At 39.8% G+C, this 21,163-nt stretch overlaps 2 protein-coding genes, 1 non-coding gene and 1 pseudogene across 6 annotated transcripts in view; 3 read left to right on the forward strand and 1 right to left on the reverse strand.

Moving 5' to 3' along the window:
• The window catches only part of SH3BGRL (SH3 domain binding glutamate rich protein like), a 523,004-nt gene that overhangs the window by 82,894 nt on the left and 418,947 nt on the right, over positions 1–21,163 (forward strand). The window lies entirely within an intron of this gene.
• Positions 1–21,163, reverse strand: part of LOC126946313 (40S ribosomal protein S24) — a 1,171,839-nt gene that overhangs the window by 41,000 nt on the left and 1,109,676 nt on the right. The window lies entirely within an intron of this gene.
• LOC126946969 (U6 spliceosomal RNA) lies at positions 11,146–11,252 on the forward strand. Its single transcript, XR_007722831.1, has one exon. It is a non-coding gene; the product is annotated as a U6 spliceosomal RNA (small nuclear RNA).
• On the forward strand, positions 13,302–13,982 carry LOC126946308 (ubiquitin-conjugating enzyme E2 L3-like; annotated as a pseudogene). The gene has a single exon (XR_007722628.1). The product of XR_007722628.1 is annotated as a ubiquitin-conjugating enzyme E2 L3-like (transcript).

A 21,163-nucleotide genomic window follows, 5' to 3' on the forward strand; every position in this document is an offset into this window, starting at 1 on the left:
TCTTCAGCATGGTCCAAGGAAGCCATTCCTTATTCTGCTTCACAGGAGACCTCACAGAAATCTGCCAACTAACTCAGGCAGTGGTCACAGGTTGAAAGAAGCTCCCAACTGAATTTTATGCTGTAACCTTTAGTGGGGCAGAAGCGCCTTGGCCAGAACCAGGAGGTGAGTGGGAAGTGTGCTGCAGCCACAAGCGCAGGAGCTGGGTGCCCTGGCTGTGCCAGCAGACTGGGAGAGGTTGTAACCTGAATGCTGTGGTTTCTGTCCTCATGGGGAAAGCTGATGATATGGGGCGGTTTTAAGTTCTGAGTGTAGACGACCTGGAACTTAGCTTGCTGTGGGTAGTGGAAAACTGCTTGTGGGAGATCTGCCTTGCTAAGTGTGTGGGAGCTGGGTGGGACTTAATGCCACCTGGTGCTCCCCACTCCCTGTCTGAACTCTTCTGTGCAGCAGAGAGTTATGGTGCTTGGTGGAACATTACCCCAGTGGCCAGAAACTGACCCCTGACTTTCACAGGGCCATTGCTTGCTCTGCACCTGGAGAGTCTGAGCAGGGACCTGCCTGACCCAGCCCCAACTTGGCTTTACCCTTCCACCGCCCCCCACCCCCGGTAGCTTAATATGAAGGACAGAAACTTTTGGGAGATTTATAGTCCTGCCTATATCACCTGAGAAACCAGAGTATTGCCCCTGGGTACTATAAGGCAAGCATAAATGCCACTGCTACTACCACAGCTACTGCTCTTTTGAAAGCGTCACCTCCTGGCTGAAGGTCAGCCAACCCAGTCCATTACAGCATCTCCAGGTAGAACGGCACTGAGCCCAGGAAGGAGAAAGCTTGTACATGACCTTAGCTATTACCATAGCCTGCACCGCCGTGGTTAAACAGGAGGTCCTGAGTCTGTCCATGTAACTTGTTCATTACTACTGTAAGTGGTATTTGAGAAAGCTAACACACTAAGGCTATCTATAACCAAAGAATCTCACAGAGTCTACACCACTTTCTTGCCACCATCATTAGAGCTTGTGCTGGTACCTGATACTGGGAGACTTGAGGACAGGTAACATCACTGAATCCTTTGCAGACACCCCTTAGCACCAGCCTGGAGTGTGGCAGCTATACCACTGGGTGACCAGACCCAAAGGAGAAACAGCATTCAAAGTAGTCTGGCTCTCAGGTATTCTACTCCTAGGGAGAAAGCGAAGTTTACCACATCAAGGGAACACCCCATGGGAAAAAAGAATCTGGACAACAGGCCTTGAGTCTTAGATATTTTCGCTGGTGGAAGGTTTCTTTCAGCAGAGGCATAGTTGCAGTGCTGGGCTTATCAGGGAAAGACTGCAGCTTTACCCCAACAGTCAGGCATCCCTGCTGCTCCTGAAGGGTCTTGGAGAACATGACTTCTTTATCCCCTCCTCTACTACTGCAGACATAGCTGGGGCTTTTCTCATGAAAGCTTGGTGTGGGTGCACCTGCAGACAGCTTCTTTAGAACACTTCAAGGTGACTGCAACCCCACAGGAAGAGCACCCTCCAGGTGCAGGCTTGCATGAGAGATAAAGTCACAATTCTTCTCTACTTGGAACAGCAACATTTCTGCATATAAAAGAGATGCCTATATGATTTGAATAGCTGGAGCATGGGGTCAGGAGTGTGTCTGGGAGGTGGATAGCTTTTCTGCTAGCTTGTCAAAATAGGTGAGGAAGCTCTGGTCATTCTCTCCGATAAGACCTCAGTGCATTTCACTGAAAGCTTTCCCAGCCACCTCTGTGAAGACCAGGACCTCTTTCCACCATTTGGTATGGCATTTACCCACCTACTTTAGCCACAGCCAATTTATAACTGTGGACACTTCCACTCTTGGCCTGAAGCCTAAACTATTCAACCTAGTAAATAAAATACTGAGGAATATCTAAATAAGTAAATACACACCATGGGAGAAAGAGATGTTTCAAGAGACCTCTGCCATTTATACACTATAGGAGACAGTGAACGTGCTTAAACACCAAGCACGTTGCTATTGGAACCAGCATCTGAGGAAATCATTATAGAGACTTTCTCTAACCAAGGAACTCATACAGTCTTTACACTTCAAAGCACCAAGAGCCAAATTAGGCTACAATAAGCTGTAAATATTAAAGTCACATCCTTAAGGGTGGGGGAAAGAAATTTTTAAAAAGTGAAATAAAAAATAAATTCAAAAATAACTGAAAAAAATAGTCTACCCAAATGAGAAGAAACTAGTAAAACAGTTTAGAGAAAATGGCAAAATGATTCTATAACACCCCCAAAAGATCACACTAGCCCTCCAGCAATGGATTTAAACTAGGACAAAATCTTTGAAATACCAGATAAAAAAATTCCAAAAGTTGATTATTAAGCTACTGAAAAAGATGCCAGAGAAAGATGAAAACCAACATAAACGTTTGTTAAAAATTTAAGATATGAATTTATAATTTTCTAAAGACATAGTGATATGGTTGGGCTGTGTCCTCACCCAAATCTCATCTTAAATTTTAGCTCCCATAATCCCCACGTGTCATGGGAGAGACCCAGTGGGAGGTAATTGAATCATGGGGGCAGCTTTTCCCCATGCTATTCTTGTGATAGTGAATAAGTTTCATGAGATCTGATCTTTTTTTTTTTTTTTTTTTTTTTTTTTTTTCCAGGACAGAGTTTCACTCTTTTTGCCCAGGCTGGAGTGCAATGGTGCAATCTTGGCTAACTGCAGCCTCCGCCTCCTGGGTTCAAGTGATTCTCCTGCCTTAGCCTCCTGAGTAGCTGGGATTACAGCTGCCCACCACCATGTCTGGCTAATTTTTGTATTTTTAGTGGAGACGGGGTTTCACCATGTTGGCCAGACTGGTCTTGAACTCCTGACCTCAGATGATCCACCGACCTCAGCCTCCCAAAGTGTTGGGATTACAGGGGCTAGCCACCATGCTTGGCAATCTGAGGGTTTTATGAAGGGAAGTTCCCCTGCACACGCTCTCTTGCCTGCCACCATGTAAGATGTGCATTTGCTCCTCCTCCGCCTTCCACCATGATTGTGAATCCTCTTCAGCCATGTGAAACTCCCAAATCTCATGTTGTTTTCATATTTCAAAACCAATCGTGCCTTCTCAACAGTCCCCCAGGCTTAACTCATTCCAGCATTAACTCAAAAGTACATCTTTAAAGTATCATCTGAGACAAGGCAAGTCACTTGTGCCTATGAGCCTGTAAAATCAAAAGCAAGTTAGTTACTTCCAAGAATCACTGAGAGTACAGGAATTAGATAAATGTTCCCATTTCAACTGGAAGAACTTGGCCAGAGCAAAGGAACTAGAGAGGTCCCATGCAAGTCCAAAATGCAGTCGGGCAGTCATTAAATCTTAAAACTCCAAAATCTCCTTTGACTCCATGTCTCACATCCAAGGCATGCTGATGCAAGGGGTGGGTTCCCATGGCCTTGGGCAGCTCCACCCCTGTAGTTCTGCAGGCTACATCCCCTGCAACTGCCTTTACAGGCTGGCATTGAGTGTCTGTGGCTTTTCCAGGTGCATGGTGCAAGCTGTTGGTGGATCTACCATTCTGGAGTCTGGAGGATGGTGACCTTCTTTTCACAGCTCTACTAGGCAGTGCCCAGTGAGGACTCCATGTGAGTGCCCCAGCCCCACATTTTCCTTCCTTACTTCCCTAGCAGAGGTTTTCCATTAGGGCTCCACCTCTGCATCAGATTTTTGCCTGGAGATACAGGTGTTTCCATATATCCTCTGAAATCTAGGCAGAGGTTCCCAAACCTTATCTCGTCTTCTGCACACCTGCAGGCCTAACACCATGTGAAAGCCACCAAGACCTGTGGCTTGCACTCTCTGAAGCAATTGCCCAAGCTGTACCTTGGCCCCTTTTAGCCACAGCTGGAACTGAAGCAGCTGAGATGCAGGGTGCCGTGTTTCAGGGCTGCACAGAGCAGCGAGGCTCTGGGCACAGACAGTGAAACCATTTTTCCCTCCTAGGCCTCTGGGCATGTGATGGGAGGGGCTGCTCTGAAGATCTCTGACATGCCCTGGAGACATTTTCCCCATTGTGTTGGCTATTAACATTCAGCTCCTTGTTACTTATGCAACTTTCTGCAGCAGGCTTGATTTCTTTTCCAGAAAAATAGTTTTTCTTTTCTACCACATAGTCAGGCTACAAATTTTCCTAACTTTTATGCCCTGCTTCCCTTTCAAACATACAACCATCTCTTTGTTAATGCATATAACTGAATGCTTTCAGAATAAGTCATGTCACCTCTTGAATGCCTTGCTGCTTGTAATGAGCTGAGATCATGCCACTGAACTCCAACCTGAGCAACAGAGTGAGACTCCATCTCAAAAAAAAATTACTTAAAAAAAATCTGGATTCATTGATATTTTGAATGAGTTTGTTTGTGTCTTGATATCCTTCAGTGTAGCTCTGATTTTGGTTATTTCTTGTCTCCTGCTAGCTTGGGGGTTAATTTGTTCTTGCTTCTCTAATTCTTTCAGTTGTGAATTTAAGTTTTTAATTTGAGATCTTTCTAACTTTTGATGTGAGCATTTAGTGCTATGAATTTGTCTCTTAAAACTGCCTTGGCCGGGCGCGGTGGCTCAAGCCTGTAATCCCAGCACTTTGGGAGGCCAAGGCAGACAGATCACGAGGTCAGGAGATCGAGACCATCCTGGCTAACATGGTGAAACCCCGTCTCTACTAAAAATACAAAAAACTAGCCGGGAGGGGTGGCGGTCGACTGTAGTCCCAGCAACTCGGGAGGCTGAGGCAGGAGAATGGCGTAAACCCAGGAGGCGGAGCTTGCAGTGAGCTGAGATCCGGCCACTGCACTCCAGCCCGGGCGACACAGCAAGACTCCATCTCAAAAAAAAAAAAAACAAACAAAAAAAAAACTGCCTTAACTGTGTCCCAGAGATTCTGAAATGTTGTATCTTTGTCCTCATTAATTTCAAATAACTACTTGATTTGGTGTCTTAATTTGGTGTCTTTACCCAAAAATCATTCTGGAGCATGTTGTTTAATTTTCATGTAATTGCATTGTTTTGAGGTATTGTCTTAGTCTTCACTTCTATTTTTATTGCTCAATAGTCCAATACTATGTTTGGTATAATTATGACTGTTTTAAATTTGTTGAGCATTATTATTTATTTAACTTGCCAACATTAACACATTTATTTATTTATTTATTTATTTATTTATTATTATTTATTATACCTTAAGTTCTAGGGTACATGTGCACAACCTGCAGGTTTGTTACATATGTATAATGTGACATATTGGTGTGCTGTACCCATTAACTCATCATTTACATTAGTTATATCTCCTAATGCTATCCCTCCCCCTTCCCCTAACCCCATGACAGGCCCTGGTGTGTGATGTTCCCCACCCTGTGTCCAAGTGTTCTCATTGTTCAATTCCCACCTATGAGTGAGAACATGTGGTGTTTGGATTTCTGTCCTTGCGATAGTTTGCTGAGAATGATGGTTTCCAGTTGCATCCATGTCTCTACAAAGGACATGAACTCATCCTTTTTTATGGCTGCATAGTATTCCATGGTGTATATGTGCCATATTTTCTTAATCCAGTCTACCATTGATGGACATTTGGGTTGGTTCCAAGTCTTTGCTATCGTGAATAGTGCAGCAATAAACATACATGTGCATGTGTCTTTATAGTAGCATGATTTATAATCCTTTGGGTATATACCCATTAAGGGGATGGCTGGGTCAAATGGTATTTCTGGTTCTAGATCCTTGAGGAATCTCCACACTGTCTTTCACAATGGTTGAACTAGTTTCCAGTCCCACCAACAGTGTAAAAGTGTTCCTATCTCTCCACATCCTCTCCAGCACCTGTCATTTCCTGAATTTTTAATGATCCCCATTCTAACTGATGTGAGATGGTATCTCATTGTGGTTTTGATTTGCATTTCTCTGATGGCCAGTGATGGTGAGCATTTTTTCACGTGTCTGTTGGCTGCATAAATGTCTTCTTTTGAGAAGTGTCTGTTCATATCCTTTGCCCACTTTTTGATGGGGTTGTTTGATTTTTTTCTTGTAAATTTGTTTGAGCTCTTTGTAGATTCTGGATATTAGTCCTTTGTCACATGGGTAGATTGTAAAAATTTTCTCCCATTCTGTAAGTTGACTGTTCACTCTGATGGTAGTTTCTTTTGCTGTGCAGAAGCTCTTTAGTTTAATTAGATCCAATTTGTCAATTTTGGCTTTTGTTGCCATCGCTTTTGGTGTTTTAGTCATGAAGTCCTTGCCTATGCCTATGTCCTGAATGGTATTACCTAGGTTTTCTTCCAGGGTTTTTATGGTTTTAGGTCTAATATTTAAGTCTTTAGTCCATCTTGAATTTAATTTTGTATAAGGTGTAAGGAAGGGATCCAGTTTCAACTGTCTACATATGGCTAGCCAGTTTTACCAGCACCATTTATTAAATAGGGAATCCTTTCCCCATTTCTTGTTTTTGTCAGAATTGTCAAAGATCAGATGGTTGTAGATATGTGGTATTACTTCTAAGGGCTCTGTTGTGTTCCATTGGTCTATATCTCTGCTTTGGTACCAGTATCATGCTGTTTTGGTTATTGTAGCCTTGTAGTATAGTTTGAAGTCAGGTAGTATGATGCCTCCAACTTTGTTCTTTTGACTTCGGATTGTCTTTGCAATGAGGGTTCTTTTTTGGTTCCATACGAACTTTAAAGTAGCTTTTTCCAATTCTGTGAAGAAAGTCATTGGTAGCTTGATGGGGATGGCATTGAATCTCTAAATTATCTTGGGCAGTATGGCCATTTTCAAGATATTGATTCTTCCTATCTGTGAGCATGGAATGTTCTTCCATTTGTTTGCGTCCTCTTCTACTTTGTTGAGCAGTGGTTTGTAGTTCTTCTTGAAGAGGTCCTTCACATCCCTTGTAAGTTGGATTCCTAGGTATTTTATTCTCTTTGAAGCCATTGTGAATGGGAGTTCACTCATGATTTGGCTCTCTGTTTGTTTGTTATTGGTGTATAGGAATGCTTGTGATTTTTGCACATTGATTTTGTATCCTGAGACTACTGAAGTTACTTATCAGCTTAAGGAGATTTTGGGCTGAGACGATGGGGTTTTCTAAATATACAATCATGGCATCTGCAAACAGGGACAATTCGACTTCCTCTTTTCCTGATTGAATACCCTTTAGTTCTTTCTCTTGCCTGATTGCCCTGGCCAGAATTTTCAAAACTATATTGAATAGGAGTGGTGAGAGAGGGCATCCCTGTCTTGTGCCAGTTATCAAAGGGAATGCTTCCAGTTTTTGCCCATTGAGTATGATATTGGCTGTGTGTTTGTCATAAATAGCTCTTATTATTTTAAGGTATGTCCCATCAAAACCTAGTTTATTGAGAGTTTTTAGCACGAAGCGCTGTTGAATTTTGTCAAAGGTCTTTTGTGCATCTATTGAGATAATCATGAGGTTTTTGTCTTTGGTTCTGTTTATATGATGGATTACATTTATTGATTTGTGTATGTTGAACCAGCCTTGCATCCCAGGGATGAAGCCAACTTGATCGTGGTGGATAAGCTTTTTGATGTGCTGCTGGATTTCGTTTGCCAGTATTTTACTGAGGATTTTTGCATCGATGTCCATCAGGGATATTGGTCTAAAATTCTCTTTTTTTGTTGTGTCTCTGTCAGGCTTTGGTATCAGGATGATGCTGGACTCATAAAATGAGTTAGGGAGGATTCCCTCTTTTTCTGTTGATTGGAATAGCTTCAGAAGGAATGGTACCAGCTCTTCTTTGTACATCTGGTATAATTCAAATGTGGATATGTCTGGTCCTGGACATTTTTTGGTTGGTAGGTTGTTAATTATTGCCTCAATTTCAGAACCTGTTATTGGTCTATTCAGGAATTCAGCTTCTTCCTGGTTTAGTGTTTGGAGGGTGTATGTGTCCAGGAATTTATCCATTTCTTCTAGATTTTCTATTTTATTTGCATAGAGTTGTTTATAGTATTCTCTGATGGTAGTTTGTATTTCTGTGGAATCGGTGGTGATACCCCTTTATCATTTTATATTGTGTCTATTTGATTCTTCTCTCTTTTCTTCTTTATTAATATTCCTAGGGGTCTATCAATTTTGTTGATCTTGTCAAAAAAACCACCTCCTGGATTCATTGATTGTTTGAAGGATTTTCTGTGTCTCTACTTCCTTCAGTTCTGCTCTTGTCTTAGTTATTTCTTGCCTTCTGCTGGATTTTGAATATGTTTGCTCTTGCTTCTCTAGTTCTTTTAATTGTGATGTTAGGGAGTCAATTTTAGATCTTTCCTTCTTTCTCTTGTGGGCATTTGGTGCTATAAATTTCCCTCTACACACTGATTTAAATGTGTACCGGAGATTCTGGTATATTGTGTCTTTGTTCTCATTGGTTTCAAAGAACATCTTTATTTCTGCCTTCATTTTGTTATGTACCCAGTAGTCATTCAGGAGCAGATTGTTCAGTTTCCATGTAGTTGAGTGGTTCTGAGTGAGTTTCTTAATCCTGAATTCTAGTTTGGTTGCACTGTGGTCTGAGAGACAGTTTGTTATAATTTCTGTTCTTGTACATTTACTGAGGAGTGCTTTACTTCCAACTATGTGGTCAATTTTGGAATAAGCGCTATATAGTGCTGAGAAAAATGTATATTCTGTTGATTTGGGGTGGAGAGTTCTGTAGATGTCTATTAGGCTTGCTTGGTGCAGAGCTGAGTTCAATTTCTGGACATCCTTGTTCACTTTCTGTCTCAATGATCTGTCTAATGTTGAAAGTAGGGTGTTAAAGTCTCCCATTATTATTGTGTGGGAGTCTAAGTCTCTTTGTAGGTCTCTAAGTACTTGCTTTATGAATCTGGGTGCTCCTGTATTGGGTGCATATATATTTAGGATAGTTAGCTCTTCTTGTTGCATTGATACCTTTACCATTATGTAATGGCCTTCTTTGTCTCTTTTGATCTTTGTTAGTTGAAAGTCAGTTTTATCAGAGATAGAATTGCAACCCCTGCTTTTTTTGTTGTTTTCTATTTGCTTGGTATATCTTACTCCATCCCTTTATTTTGAGCCTATGTGTGTCTGTGCACATGAGACAGGCCTCCTGAATACAGCACACTGATGGGTCTTGACTCTTTATCAAATTTGTCAGTCTGTGTCTTTTAATTGGAGCATTTAGCCCATTTACATTTAAGGTTAATATTTTTATGTATGAATTTGATCATGTCATTATGTTAACTGATTATTTTGCTTGTTAGTTGATGCAGTTTCTTCCTAGCATTGATGGTCTTTACAGTTTGGCGTGTTTTTGCAGTGGCTGGCACTGGTTGTTCCTTTCCATGTTTAGTGCTTCCTTCAGGAGCTCTTGTAAGGCATGCCTGGTGGTCACAAAATCTCTGAGCATTTGCTTGTCTGTAAAGGATTTTTTTTCTCCTTCACTGATGAAACTTAGTTTGGCCAGATATGAAATTCTAGGTTGAAAATTCTTTTCTTTAAGAATGTTGAATATTGGCCCCAACTCTCTTCTGGCTTGTAGAGTTTCTGCTGAGAGATCCACTATTATTCTGATGGGCTTCCCTCTGTGCGTAACCCGAACTTTCTCTCTTGCTGCCCTTCACATTTTTTTCTCTCATTTCAACCTTGATGAATCTGATAATTATGTGTCTTGAATTGTTCTACTTGAGAGTATCTTTGTGGTGTTCTCTGTATTTCCTGAATTTGAATGTTGGCCTGCCTTGCTAGGTTGGGAAAGTTCTCCTGGATAATATCCTGAAGAGTGTTTTCCAGCTTGGTTCCATTCTCCCCATCACTTTTGGGTACACCAATCAGATGTAGATTTGGTCTTTTCACATAGTCCCATATTTCTTGGAGGCTTTGTTTGTTTCTTTCTGGTCTTTTTTCTCTAAACTTCTCTTCTCACTTCATTTCATTCATTTGATCTTCAGTCACTGATACCCTTTCTTCCACTTGATTGAATTGGCTACTGAAGCTTGTGCATACATCACGTAGTTCTTGTGACATGATTTTCAGCTCCATCAGGTCATTTAAGGTCTTCTCTATGCTGTTTATTCTAGTTGGCCATTCACCTAATATTTCTTCAAGGTTTTTAGTTTTTGCTATGGGTTCAAACATCCTCCTTCAGCTCGGAGAAGTTTGTTATTACCGACCATCTGAAGACTTCTTCTCTCAACTCGTCAAAGTCATTCTCCATCCAGCTTTGTTCCATTGCTGGCAAGGAGCTGCATTCCTTTGGAGGAGAAGAGGCCCTCTGATATTTAGAATACAAAATTAACTATTCCTCCACTTGCTCCTTTTTCTCTTGCAACATGTGAATTACTAGACCCTCCATCTGTGTCCTCCAGCCCAATTTTTCCCTTTAAATACTGAAGCCCTCAGGCATCCTTGGATAAAGGCACAGACCACAGACTGTTTCTATAATTCCATGTTTATTTTTTCTGAGTATGTCCTTAACCTTGGCAAAATAAACTCCTAAATTGATTGAGATCCGCCTTGGAAATTTTTTAGTTTATAAGTTTAATTAGCAATAACCTCTTCACAAATTATCATTAATTTTATGATTGGTAAAGTAAAATAAAAATATCATGACTCTGTGTAAATATAAACACTGCATTAACTTTAAATATTTTAAAATAGTGTTAAAATATTAGGATATAACAACATAGTGTTTATGTGAATGGAAATTAGCAACATTGACACCACAGAAGACCTTGGATATTTGTTTTCTTTGGTTTTGCTTTTGTGAGAGGTCTTGCTCTGTTACCCAGGCTGAAGTACAGTGGCATGATCATGGCTTACTGTTGCCTCAGTCTACTGGGCTCAAGTGATCCTTCCACCACAGGCTCCCCAGTAGCCCAACTACAGGCATGCACCACCACACTCAGCTAATGTTTTGTAAATTTATTTTCTGTAGAGATGGGGCCCAGGCTGATATTGAATTCCTGAGATTAAGCAAATCTCCTGCCTTCGTCACCCGAAGTGGTAGGATTACAGTTATGAGCCACCATTCCCAGCAGGATACTTGTTAAAAAGGGAATAATATGATTTTACTAATTTGTTATATAAATTGATATTAGCAAAAGGGTCTTGTTGAAAATACACTATCATGCTCAATTTGGCAGTACATATACTAAAATTGGAATGATTCAAAGAAGATTAGCATGGCACTTGTAAAAGGATAACATACAAATTTGTGAAGTGTCCCATATTTTTCATTGAGATTCAGGAGGATGACAAACCCAATCCAAGGAAAATAAGAATCACAATAAAGTAACACAGTAGCTGAAGGATGAATAGCAGTATAAAACAGAACCTAATGGATCAGAGCTAAGTAACACAATACAAGAATTTCACAATGCAATTAGAAGTTATCAACAGCAGAATAAACCAAGCTGAGGAAAGAATCTCAGGACTTGAAAAGTAGTTCTCTGAAATAAGGCAGTAAGAAAAAAATAAAGAAAAAAGTATGAAAAGGAATAAACAAAACCTCCAAGAAGTATTGGATTATGTAAAAAGACCAAACCTGCAAATCATTGGCATGTTTTAAAGGAAGGGGATGAAAGTGAAAAATGTGGATAACATATTTCAGGCTATTGCTCATGAAAACTTCCCCCATCTTGCTAGAGAGGCCAACAGTAAAATTCAGGAACTACAGAGAACTCCTGCAAGATTCTAAACAAGAAGTTCATCCTCAAGATACATAATCATCAGATTTTCCAAAGTTAAAATAAAAGAAAAAATGTAAAGACATCTAGAGACAAAAGGCAAGTCACCTACAAAGGAAGCCTTATCAGGCTAACAGTGGACCTCTCAGTGGAAACCCTATAAGCCAGAAGAGATTGGGGCCTATATTCAACATTCCTAAAGAAAAAAATTTTCAACCAAGAATTTTATATCTAATCAAACTAAGTTTCCTATGTGAAGAAGAACTAAGATCATTTTCAGATAAGCAATATCTTACACCAGACATACCTTACAAGAGATCTTGAAAGGAGCACTAAATATAGAAAGGAAAGACTGCTATCAGCTAATACAAAAACGCACTTAAACACATGGACCAGTGTCACTGTTAAGCAACCACACAAACAAGCCAACATAAAAACCAGCTAACAACACAATGACAGGAACAGATTCACATCTACCAATACTAAACTTGAATGCATGTGGGCTAAATGCCCCACTTAGAATGTACAGAGTGGAAAGCTGGATACAAAAGAAAGACTCAATGATATACTGTCCTCAAAAGACCCATGTCACACATCATGACATTCATAGGCTCAAATTAAAGAGATGAAAGGAAATATACTAAGCAAATGGAAAACAAAAGAAAGCAGGGGCTAAAGTTCTAATTTCAGACTAAAGAGATTTAAAACCAACAAAGATCAAAAAAGACGGAAAAGACAAAGGCATTACATAATGATAAAGGGTTCAATTCAGCAAGAAGACCTAACTATTCTAAATACATGTGAACTCAACACAGCAACAATCAGATTCACAGAGCAAGTTCTTAAGAGACCTACCAAGAGACAAAGAGACATAGACTCCCACACAATAATAGTGGAATACTTCAACTCTCCACTGACAATATTAGACAGATTATAGAGGCAGAAAATTAACAAAGATATTCAGGACCTGAGCTTAACATTAAACCGAATGGATCTAATTGGCCTTTACAGAACTCTCCATCCCAAATCAACAAAATATACATTCTTTCCATTGCCACTTGGCACATATTCTAATATTGACACATAATTAGACAGAAAACAATCCCCAACAGACATAAAAGAACTAAAATCATGCCAAACATACTATTAACAATAGAAGTCGTGACTATGAAAATTGCTCAAAACTGCAATTACATGGAAATTAAGCAACATACTCCTGAATGATTTTTGGGTAAATAATGAAATTAAGGTAGAAATCAAGAAGTTCTTTTAAAATCATGAAAACAAAGATTCAAAATATCAGAATGTGTGAGACACAGGTAAGGCGTGCTAAGAGGAAAATTTGTAGTATTAAATGCCCACATCAAAAGTTAGAAAGATTTCAAATTAACAACCTAACTTCACAACTAAAATAATTAGAGAAGCAGGAATAAATCAACTGCAAAGCTACCAGCAGATAAAAACAAATCAAAATCAGAGCTGAACTGAAGAAAATCAAGACATGAAAAAGAGTTCAAAAGATCAATAAATCCAAGAGTTGGTTTTTTGAAAAATTTAATAAATTAGTCCACTAGCTAGACTAATAAAAAAGAAAAGAGAACCAAATCCAAGATGGCGGCCAGCAGGAGGCTGATGAAGGAGCTTGAAGAAATCCGCAAATGTGGGATGAAAAACTTCCGTAACATCCAGGTTGATGAAGCTAATTTATTGACTTGGCAAGGGCTTATTGTTCCTGACAACCCTCCATATGATAAGGGGGCCTTCAGAATTGAAATCAACTTTCCAGCAGAGTACCCATTCAAACCACCGAAGATCACATTTAAAACAAAGATCTATCACCCGAACATTGACGAAAAGGGGCAGGTCTGTCTGCCAGTAATTAGCGCTGAAAACTGGAAGCCAGCAACCAAAACCGACCAAGTAATCCAGTCCCTCATAGCACTGGTGAATGACCCCCAGCCCGAGCCCCCGCTTCGGGCTGACCTTGCGAAGAATACTCTAAGGACCCTAAAAAATTCTGTAAGAATGCTGAAGAGTTTACAAAGAAATATGGGGAAAAGCGACTTGTGGACTAAAATCTGCCACGATTGGTTCCAGCAAGTGTGAGCAGAGGCCCCGTGCAGTGCATTCAGACACCCCGCAAAGCAGGACTCTGTGGAAATTGACACGTGCCACCGCCTGGCGTTCGCTTGTGGCAGTTACTAACTTTCTACAGTTTTCTTAATCAAAAGTGGTCTAGGTAACCTGTAAAGAAAGGATTAAAAATTTAAGATGTTCTAAAAAATAAAAAATAAAAAAATAAAAAAGAAAAGAGAGAAGATTCAAATAAACAGAATTAGAAATGTTTAATAAAAATGATACTACTTATCCCTTCAAAAAGACAAAAAAAAAAAAGACAACCATTATAAACTACTATGAATGCCTCTACTATCACAAACTAGAAAACCCAAATGAGATGAATAAATTCCCAGACGCATACACTGTCCAAGGACTGAGCCAGGTAGAAATAAATTTCCTGAAAAGACCAATAACAAGCTCCAAAATTAAATCAGTAATAAATAGCCTACTAAGAAATACACTTGGGGCCTGATGGATTCACCACCAGATTCTACCAGGTGTACAAAGAAAAGCTGGTACAATTCATACAGAAACTATTTCAAAACATTAAGAAGGAGTAACTCCTTTTCAACGTGTTCTATGGAGCCAGCATCATCTTGATACCAAAACCTGGCAGAGGCACAACAAAAACAAAAACAAAAAACTTCAGGCCAATATATTTGATTAACGTTGATGCCATCTTTTTTTTTTTTTTTTTTTTTTTTTTTTTTTTTTTTTTTTTTTACATTTAAAATGTTTTATTTGGAAAGCAATTTAGGGCATACACACAGACCAAGTTTTCCTCAGTATGTCCGAAAGAGAATGTTGGAAATGTTATTAGAAAAAGACATACTCTTTATTGTTTTGAAAGAAAGTTCGTTCACACTAGAGAAGCTTTTGGGAGATAGCAAGTTTCTTGCTAGCTCTGATTAGTGAGTGATGGTGGTAAGTAAAACCAGTGTTAGGGTCCCAGCAGGTTGTTTCAGAAGCTGCTAGGTAAAGTTGGTCTTGGGGTTACAGCAGGCCATTTCAGCAGCTGGGCTTATAGAAGATTTAATTTTTGGATCAGGTGCTATGAGCTCCCAGGGCTTTTTCCCTGTGGCCCCTTGACTGATTTATTTGGGTATGACAAGAATGACTCAATTTGAATAATTAATTTCACACCAGCAATCCTAGTGGCTGTGAAATGTTGTCTCCCTATTTGAATTTCAGTAATGGTTAAATTATGTTAAGCATTTTTTTTTTCAGGTGATACTGGCTTTATTGTAGTTATTATTAGAAGCACAGAGAGGTTAAGTGACTTGCCAAGAGTCTCTGCTATTTAGTTAACAATTGGGAGGTGTGATGGGGGCCTATAATCCAAGTTGGGAGAACTAACATAGGACATATTCCATTAGGTGACATCACCTCTCTGTAGCTGCTTCACATTTCGTTATTCTCCCCAAAACTCACCCATTGTCTGGAAGTACATTGAAAAATTCAGCGAGCAGTTAGAGCACTCCCAATAGCTAAAATGAAGAATCAATGCTCTGTTAGCGATTTGGCTATGGTAGAACAACTGTCCCATTGATAGAATTGGATGAAAGAACATGAAAGAACTGAGGACTTCTGCTCCCATATGGTCTAGGAAAGTGTCCTTTTAACTCAGAGTAGAGCACTCCACAGAGCATTTGCGGGCTTGGAGTTGATAGGTTTATGTCCAAATTCAGGGTCAGTTATTAGTCAATTTTTGGCAACATGCATAAGTTCTTTGAGGCTCCATTTCCACATTTGTGAAATGGATATAAGAATAATAGTAATAGTAGTAATACAGGTCCATCAGCCGGGCACAGTGGCTCACACCTGTAATCCCTGCACTTTGGGAAGCCGAGGTGGGTGAATCATGAGGTCAGCAGTTCAAGACCAGCCTAGCCAACATAGTGAAACCCCGTCTCTACTAAGAAATACACAAATTAGCTGGGTGTGTGGTGGTGTGCGCCTGTAATCTCAGTTACTGGAGAGGCTGAGGCCGGAGAATCACTTGAGCCCAGGAGGTGGAGGTTGCAGTGAACTGAGATCGTGCCACTGCACTCCAGTCTGGGAGACAGAGCAAGACTCTGTCAAAAAAACCAAAAAAAACACAAAAAACAAAAAACAAAACAAAACAAAAAAACAAGCCAATCCTGTATTCTTTTTTTTTTTTAAATTATACTTTAAGTTCTAGGGTACATGTGCACAATATGCAGGTTTGTTATATAGGTATACATGTACTATGTTAGTTTGCTGTACCCATTAACTCGTCATTTACATTAAGTATTTCTCCTAATGCTATCCCTTCCCCAGACCCCCACTCATGACAGGCCCCAGTGTGAGATGTTCCCTGTCCTGTGTCTAGGTGTTCTCATTGTTTAATTCCCACCTATGAGTGAGAACATGTGGTGTTTGGTTTTCTGTTCTTGTGATAGTTTGCTCAGAATGATGGTTTCCAGCTTCATCCATGTCCCCACAAAGGACATTAATTCATCCTTTTTTATGGCTACATAGTATTCCATGGTGTATATGTGCCACATTTTCTTAATCCAGTCTATCATTGATGGATATTTGGCTTGGTTCCAAGCCTTTGCTGTTGTGAATAATGTCACTATAAACATATGTGTGCATGTGTCTTTATAGTAGCATGATTCATAATCCTTTGGGCATATACCCAGTAATGGGATGGCTGGGTCAAATGGTATTTCTAGTTCTAGATCCTTGAGGAACCGTCACACTGTCTTTCACAATGGTTGAACTAGTTTACACTCCCACCAAGAGTGTAAAAGTGTTCCTATTTATCCACATCCTCTCCAGCATCTGTTGTTTCCTAACTTTTTAATGATTGCCATTCTTTTTTTCTTTTTATTATACTTTAAGTTTTAAATGATTGCCATTCTCACTGGTGTGAGATGGTATCTCATTGTGGTTTTGATTTGCATTTCTCTGATGACCAGTGATGATGAGCATTTTTTCATGTGTCTGTTTATTGCATGAATGTCTTCTTTTGAGAAGTGTCTGTTCATATCCTTTTGATGTAAACATTCTCAACAAAATACTTGCAAACGACATCCAGAAGCACATCAAAAAGCTAAAGCACCATGATAAAGCAGGCCTCATCCCTGGGATAGAATGTTGGTTCAACATCTGCAAAACAATAAATAAGATTCATCACATAAACAGAACTAAAGACAAAAATCACATGATTATCTCAATAGGCACAGAAAAGGCTTTTGGTAAAATTCAGGACCACTTCATGTTAAAAACTCTCAATAAACTGGGTATTCAAGAAACTTACCTCAAAATAAGGTTTGTCTATGACAAACCCACGGTCAACATCATACTGAATGGGCAAAAACTGGAAACATTCCTCTTGAATACCGGCACAAGACAAGAATGCCCTCTCTCACCACTCCTGTTCAACATAGTATTGAAAAGCTTAGCCAGAGCAATCAGACAAGAGTAAGAAATAAAGGGCATCCAAATAGGAAGACAAGAAGTCAAATTATTTCTCTTCATAGATGACATGATTCTATATCTAGAAAACCCTAGAGTTTTGGCCCAAAGCTCCTCCAGCTGATAAACAACTTTATCAAATTTGCACGATACAAAAATCTATGTACAAAAATCACTAGCGTTCCTGTAGACCAACAACAGCCAAACTGAGAGCCACATAGGAAAGCAATTCCATTCACAATTGCCACAAAAAGAGTAAAATACCTATGAATACAGCTAACGAGGGAGATAAAAAAATCTCTACAATGGGAATTACGAATACTGCCCACAGAAATCAGAGAAGACACAAACAAATGGAAAAACATCCCATGCTCATAAATAGGGAGAATCAATATCATTAAAATGGCTATACTGCCCAAAACAATTTATAGATTCAATGCTATTCTTATCAAACTACCAACAACATTCTTCACAGAACTAGTAACAACTATTTTAAAATTCATATGGAACAAAAAAGAACCCCAATAGGCAAGACAACCTTTCTTTTTTCAACTTTTATTTTAAGTTTTGGGGTACCTGTGCAGGATGTACATGTTTGTTACATAGGTATACCTGTGAGCCAAGGCAATCTTAAGCAAAAAGAACAAAGCTGGAGGTATGATGTTACCTAACTTCAAACTATACTACAAGGCTATGGTAAACAAAACAGCATGGTACTAGTACGAAAACAGGCATACAGACCAATGGAACAGAATAGAAAGCCTAGAAATAAGACTGCACACCTACCAGTATCTGGTCTTCAACAAAGCTGACAAAAACAAGCAATGAAGAAAGGACTGCCTATTCAATAAATGGTGCTAGGATAACTGGCTAGCCATATGCAAAAGATTGAAGTTGAACCTTTTTCTTACACCATACACAAATATCAACCTAAGATGGATTAAAGACTTAAATGTAAAACCCCAAACTTTAAAAACCCTGGAAGACAATCTAGGTTCTACCATGCTGGACATAGGATCAGGTAAAGATTTCATGACAAAGACAAAAAAAAAAAAATTATGAAAAAAGCAAAAATTGACCATTGGGATCTAATTAAACTAAAGAGCTTCTGCACAGCAAAATAAACTATCAACAGAGTAAACAGACAACTTACAGAACAGATGAAAATATTTGCAAACTGTGTAACTGACAAAGTTCTAACATCCGGCATCTATAAGAAACTTAAACTTACAAGAAAAAAACAAGCAACCCCTTTAAAAAGTGAGTGAAGGACATGCACATACGCTTTTTTTTTCTTTTTAGCTATTTATTGCGCTTATCTAAAAACATTATATGAGAAATAAATTGATAAATGCTATATAAAAAGTGTTTTGTTGAATGAGGTCTGCTTGATGGGGACCGGGAGTAGCAGATATTGTATAAAAACACAGTGAGTTATTTGCTTCCAAGAAAAACAGATCCACTGAGTATCTTTCAATATGCTACATTATCTGAGATTTTTTCAAAACCCAGAGTCCTTGGTGATCTGTCCTTTATCAGCTTAGGTGTTTAATTCCTGTTGACCTTTTGATTCTGGGAATGTGTTGTCTTTTTTATTATTATTATTATATTTTAAGTTCTAGGGTACATGTGCATAATGTGCAGGTTTGTTACATATGTATACTTGTGCCATTTTCGTGTGCTGCACCCATCAACTCATCAGCACCCATCAACTCGTCATTTACATCACGTATAACTCCCAATGCTATCCCTCCCCCCTCCCCCCTTCCCCCACCATGATAGGCCCCGGTGTGTGATGTTCCCCTTCCCGAGTCCAAGTGATCTCATTGTTCAGTTCCCACCTATGAGTGAGAACATGCGGTGTTTGGTTTTGTGTTCTTGTGATAGTTTGCTAAGAATGATGGTTTCCAGCTGCATCCATGTCCCTACAAAGGACACAAACTCATCCTTTTTTATGGCTGCATAGTATTCCATGGTGTATATGTGCCACATTTTCTTAATCCAATCTGTCACTGATGGACATTTGGGTTGATTCCAAGTCTTTGCTATTGTGAATAGTGCCCCAATAAACATACGTGTGCATGTGTCTTTAGAGCAGCATGATTTATAATCGTTTGGGTATATACCCAGTAATGGGATGGCTGGGTCATATGGTACATCTAGTTCTAGATCCTTGAGGAATCGCCATACTGTTTTCCATAATGGTTGAACTAGTTTACAATCCCACCAACAGTGTAAAAGTGTTCCTATTTCTCCACATCCTCTCCAGCACCTGTTGTTTCCTGACTTTTTAATGATTGCCATTCTAACTGGTGTGAGATGGTATCTCATTGTGGTTTTGATTTGCATTTCTCTGATGACTAGTGATGATGAGCATTTTTTCATGTGTCTGTTGGCTGTATGAATGTCTTGAGAAATGTCTGTTCATATCCTTTGCCCACTTTTTGATGGGGTTGTTTGTCTCTCAGTCATTTATAATAGCAATTGTTCTGGTAGAGATGGCTGGGGGGGTGAAGTGGACTCTGTGAGCATTCTTAGCTTTGGTGGTTTAATGCACTATTTTTGTGCCAGCTGGCCTCCTCCCAGAAGGTGGCGCTTTCCAGAAAGCATCAGTTGTGGTAGTATGGTGAGAAACAGGTGGTGAGTGGGGCCCTAGAACTCCCAAGAGTATATATCCTTTGTCTTTAGTTACCACAGTGAGCAGGGAAGGACCACTGGGTGGGAGCAGAGCTAGGCGTTTCTGAGATCTGACTTTCCTTTGACAGGACTTGCTGCAGTTTCTATGGGGGATGGGGGTGTGGTACCCAGGTCAATAAAGTTACGTTCCTAAGGAGGATTGTCTGCCTCTGCTGTATTATGCAGGTTGTCAGGGAAGTGGGGGAAAGCCAGCAGTCACAGGCCTCACCCAGCTCTCATGCAATCTGAAAGGACCAGCCTTACTCACATCGTGCCTTCCACAACAGCACCAAGTCTCTTTCTGGACATTGGGCAAGCAGGGCGGAGAACTTGCCCCATGCTACCAGCCTCCCAGTTGTGAAAGCAAATATGCCTTTCCTTCTTCCCCCACCTGTGGATTCTGCACACTGGATTCATGCCATCCCTTGAGTTCTGGCAAGGAGGCTTCTCAATCAGTTCAAATTGTGACAAAGTTCAGCTGGAGATTTCTCTATGACCTTTCCCAAAGCCTCTGTGAGGCCAGGCAAAAATGGCTTGCTAGGAGACTCAGTGAGCTCACAGGTGTTTTCCCACTGCTTCCTCTACCCCAGGATTACACTCGGCTCTCTAAATTGACTCAGCTCCAGGTAAGATCAAAATCTCCTGTAATCTAGGCCTTCAGTTTCCCCACTTGTCCACCATGATCCTGTGATCCTGTATCTTTTTTTTTTTTTTTTTTTTTTTTTTTTTACTATAAGTTTTGGGATACATGGGCATGACGTGCAGGTTTGTTACATAGGTATACATGTGCCATGGTGGTTTGCTGCACCTATCAAACCGTCATCCAGATTTTAAGTCCTACATGCATTAAGTATTTGTCCTAATGCTCTCCCTCCTTTTGGTACCCACCTCTGACAGGCACTGGTGTGTGATGTTCCCCTCCCTGTGTCCATGTGTTATCATTGTTCAACTCCCACTTATGAGTGAGAACATGCGATGTTTGGTTTTCTGTTCCTGTGTTAGTTTACTGAGAATGATGGCTTCCAGCTTCATCTATGACCCAGCAATGGACAAGGACTCATTCTTTGTATGGCTGCATAGTATTCCACGTTGTATATGTGCCACATTTTCTTTATCCAGTCTATTATTGATGGGCATTTGGGTTGGTTCCAAGTGTTTGTAATTGTAAATACTGCCACAATAAGCATACACGTGCATCTGTCTTTACAGTAGAATGATTTA

Source organism: Macaca thibetana, chromosome X, assembly GCF_024542745.1.
Source record: "Macaca thibetana thibetana isolate TM-01 chromosome X, ASM2454274v1, whole genome shotgun sequence".
NCBI lineage: Eukaryota > Metazoa > Chordata > Mammalia > Primates > Cercopithecidae > Macaca > Macaca thibetana.